This window comes from Coenobita brevimanus, chromosome 46 (assembly GCF_032717465.1).
Source record: "Coenobita brevimanus isolate Jiangsu-jjx chromosome 46, ASM3271746v2, whole genome shotgun sequence".
Taxonomy (NCBI): domain Eukaryota; kingdom Metazoa; phylum Arthropoda; class Malacostraca; order Decapoda; family Coenobitidae; genus Coenobita; species Coenobita brevimanus.
Genome location: NC_136999.1, coordinates 35264937 through 35274395, shown reverse-complemented (window position 1 = coordinate 35274395; position 9459 = coordinate 35264937). Strand labels below are relative to the sequence as shown.

Sequence of the window (9459 nt, the reverse complement as noted above, 5' to 3'; positions counted from 1 at the left end):
ATGTAGCTTATGTATGTATGTATATATGTACAGTATTCATTTATCTATAACTATCTGTCTGTCCATCTGTCTCATTATGTCACTATCTACCTTTCTGTCTAGTTATCTATCTGTCATTATACTTCTCTGTCTATCTGCTTAGTTATCAGCCTATCGATCTATCTATCTATGTCTGTCCATCTCTGTCTGTCTGTCTGTCTGTCTCATTATCTATCTTCTACCAATCTATCGGTCGATCTGCCTGTCTATCTGTCTATCAGTCAATCAGTGATATTGTTTTTGTATCTATCTGGGTATCTGTCTATCTATCTATCTACCTGTATAGGGTTCTTGTTGGATTTCTTTAAGATATTGGCTACTGAAATAATATGACATTAGTCTAAATAAAATATAAAGTATACGAGAGAGAGAGAGAGAGAGAGGGAGATTTACATTTGTTATTGTTTACATTTTCAGGGGATGTTTGTGGTGTTTGGCCTGGGCTGTGGGGTATCCTGCCTTGCTCTGGTTTTGGAGAAGGTTGTGTCAAGACTAATGAAGCAGACTGAAGCACACTAAACGAAGTACAGAAACACTTAAGTTTGACTTGTGATTCTTCATTCATTTTGTGTTTGCAATGTTTCATTCATTCATTCATTGCCAGACGCCATGTATCCCAAACGGGGTGGCCAAGGGCTTAGAGTTAATTGTTTTACAGGGAGGGGCACTAATCCTCCACCAACCCCACTTGACACGTAGGGATGCCAACAGCATCTGGTGTTCCCAGGCGGTCACCCATCCAAGTACTAACCAGACCCAACGTTGCTTAACTTCGCTGATCAGACGGGAAGCGGTGTACTCAACGTGGTATGGCCTGCAATGTACTTGTAATTATATTTATGTTTAACCCTATCAAGACTTTTCGATATTCATCACATTTCTCCTAAACTCAGATAACTCAGATAACTTCATATACTAGTGCAATAGAAAACACTTATCAAAATGAAAGTGTTAAATATAACAAGTTAACTCCTTCATTCCTAAATTTCCCTCTGACAGGAAAATCTTATGAAGTTTCCAAAATAAAGCAAGAACTGAAGACATTAGAACTTTATTAACCCACTTAGTAACAGAGTTCTCCCCCAAGTACAAAAGTGAGAGAGAGAGAGAGAGAGAGAGAGAGAGAGAGAGAGAGAGAGAGAGAGAGACTCTACATCTCAGTACGTAACCTGTAATAAAAGACCAATAGTTTTATTCAATGTTATCTCTGTACCATTTTTAAAAACAAAAGCAATTTACCTACATTGTACCGTATTTCCTTTAATATCAGACGGTTTTTTAATACTCAAGAGAACCCTGGAGCACCAAAAATACTAATTCTGTTGCGATTTATGTTCTTATTAGCACTATAGAACTTCGTAATTTATTCCTGGTTACGATAAACAGTTTTCATCATCTCACATATTTGCACCCCAGCTAAAGAGTAAAGTTTAGCATGTGTTGGTAGTGTTCGATATTCATATGTAGTATACCCTTTTTACTCTAACATGGCCTAAAACTGCTATTCCTCCATCTAGTATGCTAAGTTGTAAAAATAAATTACTGTCGAACTACAGTATGGTGCTAGTCATGAAGAAGTGCTATGGGAAGTTGCAGAGTCGTATTGTCTTCTCGTTCTGCCGCTGAGGAGTACAGTAAGTGAAATAGGCTGCAAAAGGCCGAAAATCTGGGGCAAGTTAAGGTGCAGTACAAGGGATGTAGTTATTTTTCTCTGGTATAGTGGTAGGGGGGGGGGGCACTCACCATGCACTCACTCGATGTAGTGCTGCTCTCGGGTGTCTCCCCTTTCCTCTCCTCCATCCTCTCTCCTTCCATCCTCTTCTGTCTCTCCTTCACTCTTTCCTCGTTCTTCTGCCTAAGGGTGACTTTACACTCCCTCCTCTGTTTTTCTTTCCTTCATTGTTTCCTCTTACTTCTGCCTGTTTGTGACTCTTTACTGAGTGACAAGCCAAATGGTTTCCTGTAGACCAGGAAACCATTTACTACGCTGGGTGGTAACCACATAATCAATTTTGGCGCCTGGTGGTTTAGTGGGTAATTACGGCACTCCAGTCTGATTGAGCCGGTGAAGGTTTATATCCTAGGGGTGGTTGGGCTTTATTGTTCATATAATGCCACTCAGGGATGATTGAGGCTGGTCACTCTCATCTTAAATGTCAGGACCAACTTGCCCAGCCCCGGGCTCCTACGCTTCTCATGCGACAACGTATGATTGGATGATGGATGGATGGATGGTTGGATACTTCATTAATTTTCACTGCCTGTAAACTTGTGGTCAATAAACTCCTCTAACTGTATATCTGTTTATGACTGTGTGACCGTGGAGCATTAGCGTGTATGTAAACATCACAGCCAAACGACAAAGTCATCCCACCCTTGTCTACTGCGCAGATTAGTGGCGTCATGGCTTAGAAAATCCTCTGCCCTCTCCCTCAGAGCTCCCCGGGGCGGGGCTTAGATGTAGATGCTGCTGTCATTTGTCAAACTCACCCCTCAAACCATGCTTCCTTTTCACCAACTCCTTACTACCTCCACATTTTCTCATCCTTTTCACTTCATGAACACTTTTGCTGACTTTTAACATAATACACCAAAGATATATGCAGGAGGAAAGATAATAAAAACACGCAATGCTTATACACATTTATTGACATATATATATATATATATATATATATATATATATATATATATATATATATATATATATATATATATATATATATATATATATAGTGGTAGGTGGGGGTGCGCATCATCCACTCACTCATTGTTGATATGCCTTACGGTCTCTACATTGAGTGACAAGCCAAAGAGTTTTCTGCCCTCAGGAAACCATTTATTACGCTGGGTGGTAACCATATAACCGGGGTTTTCGGCAGTGTTAAGTGTCCCCCAGATTTCCCTATCGAAAATTTATTGATTTGCCAACGTTTAGGAGAGCCTCGGAGACCAAGTAGGCCTGCCTGCCCAGGGCCCCAACCAACTGGGCAGATTCACATGGCCATGTGGAATGTGAGGTGTGAATGAGGAAAGCAAGAGGGTTGAAGTGGTGAATGTGTTCAAGAGCGAGAGACATGCCGTGATGGCACTCTGTGAAACAAAGATGAAAGGGTGTGAAGTGGAGGAGTGGGAGGGTGTGAAATGTATAAGATCGGACATGAATAGGCGAGGAAGATGAAAGGTAGGAGTTGCTTTGTAGATGAATAGGGTTTGGCAGTGTGGAATGAGAGATTACAAATGTGTCAGCTCGAGATGTATGTATGTCAAGTTCAAGTCTGAGAAGGTGAAAGTGGCAGTAATCGCAGCGTATGCACCGGATGATGACAGGAAAGAGAGAAAGAAAGGCAGGTTTTAAGATGAGCTGGATGAAGCAGTGGGAGAAATAACCAGGAGCTATAAAATGATCGTAATGGGCGATATGTATGAAAGAGTAGGTACTGGTCCTGAGGGTGACATAATGGGTTGTAATGGAGTACCCGGAGAAAATGATAATGGGAAGCGACTGAACGATATGTGTCAGGAAAGAAAGTTGTGCATTTGTAACTCGTCTTTCAAACACAAAGATACACATAAATATACATGGCATAGTGTGAACGGAGATCGTGTTGGAAGGAGCCTAACTGATTACGTGTTCGTGGAAAGGCCGGTACTAGGAATGGTTACTGATATGAGGGCCGTGAGAGAACGATGTGGAGGTCTGTCATATCATATGATTGTGGTACGCAATATCAAGCTGAGAGGAGTGAGGTGGACCAGGAGAAAGAACAGCAGTCAGGGAGAAAGACTGAAAGTCGAGAAGCTGAGGATCAAAGAAATGGCAGATGAATCCAGGGCCACAGTAGGGAGGAGTTGGAATCAGTCAACTAAAATGAAATGAATCTGGACATCCTGTGTAATGCATATACAGTAGGGATTGCTTAGTTAGGAATGCTAAAACGGTGTGTGGTGTGGCATGAGTAACAAGAAGAAGACAGGTACGGCATGGTGGGATGAAGAGGTTATGAGAGCAGTGGAGGAAAACAAGAAGACGTGGCTAGAGTGGTTACAGGACAGGGATTCAAACGAAAAAAGAACTGAATATACTGAGAGCAAGAAGCACGTAAAGAGACTATTGAAGAGGAAAAACAAAGAGGTAAATGACGATCTAGGAAGAAAAACGAATGCAAATTACTCTGGAAATAGGAAGAAAGAGGCGCGGAATTGTAGGAGAGACAGCAGAAAGAAATGTGAAAGTGTGAAGGATGTAAGTGGTAGATTATTAAACCATGGGGATGAAGTTAGGTGGAAGGATTATTTAGAAAGCCTGATGAATGGGAATAGAGAAAGCCGAGCCGCTGTAAACATGATTGCTTTGAGGGGTGTACAGAGAAGGAATGCAGTGCGAGGAAACGTGACACTTGTACAGGTGAAGAAGGCTGTGAAGCGGCTGAAAAACGGGAAATCATCTGGGGCTGATGAGATGTATGCAGAAATAATTAAGTGTGGTGGAGAGAGCGGAAGTAAGTGCTTGTTGGAGATATGTAAGATGGCATGGATGAGTGAAACTGTGCCAGCAGAGTGGGAAAAGGCTTTGATTGTACCCCTGTACAAAAATAAAGGTGAGCGAAGTAAGTGCAAGAATTATCGTGGCATAAGTTTTTTCCGTGTTGTAGGGAAGATGTGTGGAAGAATTATTATAGAGAGGTATTAGTGATATATTTCCTCGTGAGTGATGAACAGGGTGGCTTTAGAAGTGACAGAGGATGTGTGGATCAAATATTTGCAGTGAGACATATAGTTGAGAAGGTTTGTGAGAAGGACCACAAGGTGTTTATGGCATTTATGAATCTGGAAAAAGCATATGACAAAGTAGACAGAAATGGATTGTGGAAGGTTTTGTGCATGTACGATGTAGATGGTAAGCTGCTAGGTGCAATCAAGAGTGTGATGGTAGTGAGGCATGTGTATGAGTAAATGGGCATCTAAGTGACTGATTCACGAACAGAGTGGGAGTATGAAAGGTTATGTGATGTGACCATGGTTGTTAAATATATATATGGGCGGGGTGATGAGAGACTGAAATACACCAGGAATGGAAAGAGGGATGGCGTTAGTAGTGAATGGTGATAGACGGAAAATCTCAAATTTGTTGTATACTGATGATTCAGTTCTACTTGCAAATACCCGACAAGAACTTGGTAGACTAGTACAGAGTTTTGCTGATGTCTGTGAGCGTCGTGTCCTGAGAGTAAATACAGAAAAGTGATGGTAATCGAGAGAGAAAGTGACTTCCAGTGAGATGTTACAGTCAATGGAGAGAGACTGGAATTGGTGAGAGTTCAAATACCTGGGTAGTGTAATAGAAAAGAAAGGATAATGTGCAAAAGAAGTGGAAAGCAGAGTGACACAGGGAAAAAAAGCAGCTGATGCTATGAAGGCCTTGATAAGAAACAGAGGCTTGCGTGTTGCAGCTGCGCGAGACTTACATGAAGGAGTGTTAGTGACAACTTTAACATATCGGTGTAAGACTATGGTGTGGTATGAAAATCAAAAGTAAAGAGTGAGAACAGTGGAGATGGGACTGCTGAGGGATATACTATATGTGAAGTACAGAGAGTGGACAGGACACAAAATAATGTGATGCATGAAAGATGCGAGTAAAGAAGCCTGTGGACACCAGAATCGAAGAGAGTGTACTGAGATGGTACGGTCAAGAGGAGAGAATGGATGAAAATAGAGTAGTGAAAAGGGTATATCTGAGCGAATTGCAAGGAGGGAGGAGGCGATGTAGGCCAAGGAGAAGGTAGAGTGATATGGTGGATGAGTGTGTGATGATGGGTAATGTTAGGAATACTACACATCTATGTTGTTGTTGTTATTATGATTATTATTATTAATGCATACCACGTATATTCACCGGTAAAGGGTGAACAACAGGCCTGGTGGCCGGAGGATGAGGTGAGGTATAATGTGGTGTCGGAGTAGGGGAGGAGTAGTATCCATGGTGGGTGGGACAGAGGGGGGGAGGTGCAACTGGGGTAGCGGTAAGGGGTAAGTGACGAGTTGTCCACGGTGGGACAGGGACAATGTGGTTAGTAGATACACAGACATGAGGACAATCATATGTATTATTATACAGATTTATAGTGGATTAGTAGTAGGAGTAGCAGTAGTAGTATGGTGAGGGAAATTAGACACAATGGGAAAAGGGGGATTAGTAGTGACAGTGCCAATAATGGTAGTAAAAGATTCATCAGCTTTGTGCTGATGTTGTTTGTGTGCAAAGATGATGTGAGGAATAATGTAATACAGTAGAGGTTATAGGAACGGACGACTAGAAACCCCCTATAGAATATGACGGCTAGCAATACGATCATACGGGGAAGTAAGAGTAATAAAACAAGCAGAGACTGTAGGAAAATAATGCACATATGAGGTGAAGCAACAGTTAAGGCCTGGATAACGTGCCGTAGCAGGATACTACAGCTGTATCTTCGTTGTCTCATAATAATCTGTGTTGTTTGCATCTAATTTCATCCGGTTATAGTAAATTATTGGTGAATGCTCTCCGCTGCCCATCACAATGTGGTTTATTCGTCCACATAAAATAATTGCAACATTTATAACCATCAGCACAGCTACTGTGGGAATCAGCATTAAATTCACAATCATTCTATATTATAACTATAGACAATCCAGGAATAAGATATTCACAAAAATTATCACTGCGGTGATAATGACCAGTTTCTGCTTATATACAACGGCTCTGTGCTTTATTTGTATAATGAGGATCCGAAACAGATGGGTCGTGTCTGGACCTGTTTCACAGGACACTATGATAACATAGTAGTCTGTGTTATAATATATGCTATGTATGTTAAGAACCGAATAATGTTTTGCAGGTGAATAGCATGGAAATGTTTCGAATCCTGTGTCATTAGGTTTCTCACTATTCGCCTCGTAGCTCAGTTCCAAACTACCACTCACGGTTGTCCGTTCGCCTACCCTCTCTCTAACCCTGACTTCCACTTCCTTCCACCGAGGGGGATAGAGAAACTTTGGTGCGTGGGTGTACAAGGACATACTCTATGGAAATGAGACTATTTCTGTTTTTCAAAGTGCCTTTGCGATAGTGGAATCGGGTTTATATGAAAGGTGGATGAAGCACTCCCTGGCCAACACCACTGCCTACTGTATGTCAGTCCACCCATGGTCATTACCGTCACTACTGTCCTCTCACTCACCAACCTCTGGGTAACTACTCGTGTACAGAGAGAGAGAGAGAGAGAGAGAGAGAGAGAGAGAGAAACTTTAAAATCTTCACTAATAAGCTTTTCTTCTTTTGTTTTTTTCCTTCCAGGGAATGTTTGTGGTGCTTGGTGTTGGTTGTGGAGTAGGCTTCCTTGTACTGCTTTTGGAGAAGATTGTGTCCAGTACAACGTCAGTGATACGCTGAATGAACATCACGGTGAATTATTCGTTAAGAGAGTCTACCTATTGCCAGAAGCGTTAATCCCGTGAGGAGTGTGTGTTTGCAATTACCTTATTCAATGCATCTATTGCAACGACATCAAGGTCAAAACAGTGGTCAACGAGGGACAAAATAAACTATGCCGAATATGCTTCGAGAGTTTTATTCCAAATAAAGAAAAAGAATATTAGCTGAAAATCACTCGCACGTTGACGCATGGAGACCCGCTCTTACATACAAAAAATATCAGCTGGGATGACACAAGCTCACAAACTATCTTGCATGATAATACGAACATATAATTAAGTGAATTTAAAGGATCTGTCTGATGAACAGCCAGACCTCCACTGGTGCCAGCTTGATGCGCATATAGGCTATGTACCTTTTAGGTGCTGACCTAAAAATTATTTAAAGGTTGCGTGGAGGTGGATAGTGAAGTGATGAATTGTGTGAATGGATGAGAGTTTGATACCAGGAAGGGACAGGGAATAATGCAATTATTTCTTCTTTAACCCATCACGTCCCGAGGTTTTCTGCACCTCCGACATCCCCCAGTCCCGAGCTATTTTGGAAAAAAAAAAATTTGGCTAAAACTTCCGCTTTGGTTGAGAAACGAAGGAAAATCGCCAAGAAAGGGCTTACTGTGGTCTATAAGTGGTCGGAACAGGTGAGGTCCCCCGCGCCAGGTATCTTATTCTATCATTGACGTGTGAGGTGCTCACGTTTTCTATGGTAGGGAATATTGGGAGAAACAACACACAACACCTCTGTATTTATTGAATTTGAACTAATAAACAATAACAGTAGCAATATAATGGATTTCAGACACATATACATGAAAAATAAGCATTGTACCATCGCGTGAGCATAGCGAGTTAGGTCTGAGTCGTAACATGCTATATGCTAAGTTTCTTGTATCAGTTAACATATCATTTTTTCTACTTGTATACTTCTGTTTCAATGACATTTTACCAATTTCTACTGTTTGTAAGTGTTTTCAGATGTTTTCATTCATTATGATGACATGCAGCATAAGTTTAGCACACATCAGCTTACTAAGCGCACTCGCTATGACTCGTATTTCAACATACCCAATTGTTTTATCACTTTCCTATTATTTTCCCCTTTACATAGAACCTTTCCTCCACCACTGTAAATGTTTTCAATTATTTACATTCATTACAAGGGCATTTAGCAAATGCTAGCGCATATTCACGTTGCAAGCACAATCTCAAACACTTGTGTTTCATCTTCTACTTTATTTATTCACTCCAATTATACTTTCCCACTTACATTACACACGTTTACACCCCTATACTGCACTATACATACTTACTGGCATTATTTATTCAAGTGAGCGTCAGAATATTGCATGAAAATACCCTCGCAATGAATGTTTCGACCAACATAATACTCAAACACTTATATACTAACTCTTCACATATATTACACACTTTCCCACTTGTTGACTTCTATTTTCATTATTACGGGCCTTATTTATTCAACTGAGCATCAGGATATCGCATCTCTATACACACGCTAGGAATATTTTGACTTAGAATATATTTCAGCACTTACAATAATTTGAACTTATATTATACCCGTTAGCATTTCCAATAATAATAATTACATATTTACGGGCCTTATTTATTCCACTGAGAGACATTATATCGCATCATAAAACCCTCGCTAGGTATGTTTCCACTTACAGCATATTTAAACACTTACATACAATTTTTGCACTTATGTTATACCCGTATGTACTTTATACTAATATTTTCAGATCAACATGACTGATAATTTCACTGAGCGTCTGTTTGTCGCATTTACTTCATAGTTTCAGTGTCCTATCTCATTCACACCATATTAGAAATGCATCAAGGTGTGATACTCACTGAAACATGGGTGAATACAGAGACCCACGTCACACTCGACGCACTCATAGCGGGTGTCCTTCCTCTGTGTGC

The 9459-nt window shown here is 40.8% G+C and overlaps 1 pseudogene; it reads right to left on the bottom strand.

Annotated features, from left to right (window-relative positions):
* Positions 1 to 741: 741 nt before the first annotated feature.
* On the bottom strand, positions 742 to 860 carry LOC145398885 (5S ribosomal RNA; annotated as a pseudogene).
* Between the last annotated feature and the right edge of the window lie 8599 nt (positions 861 to 9459).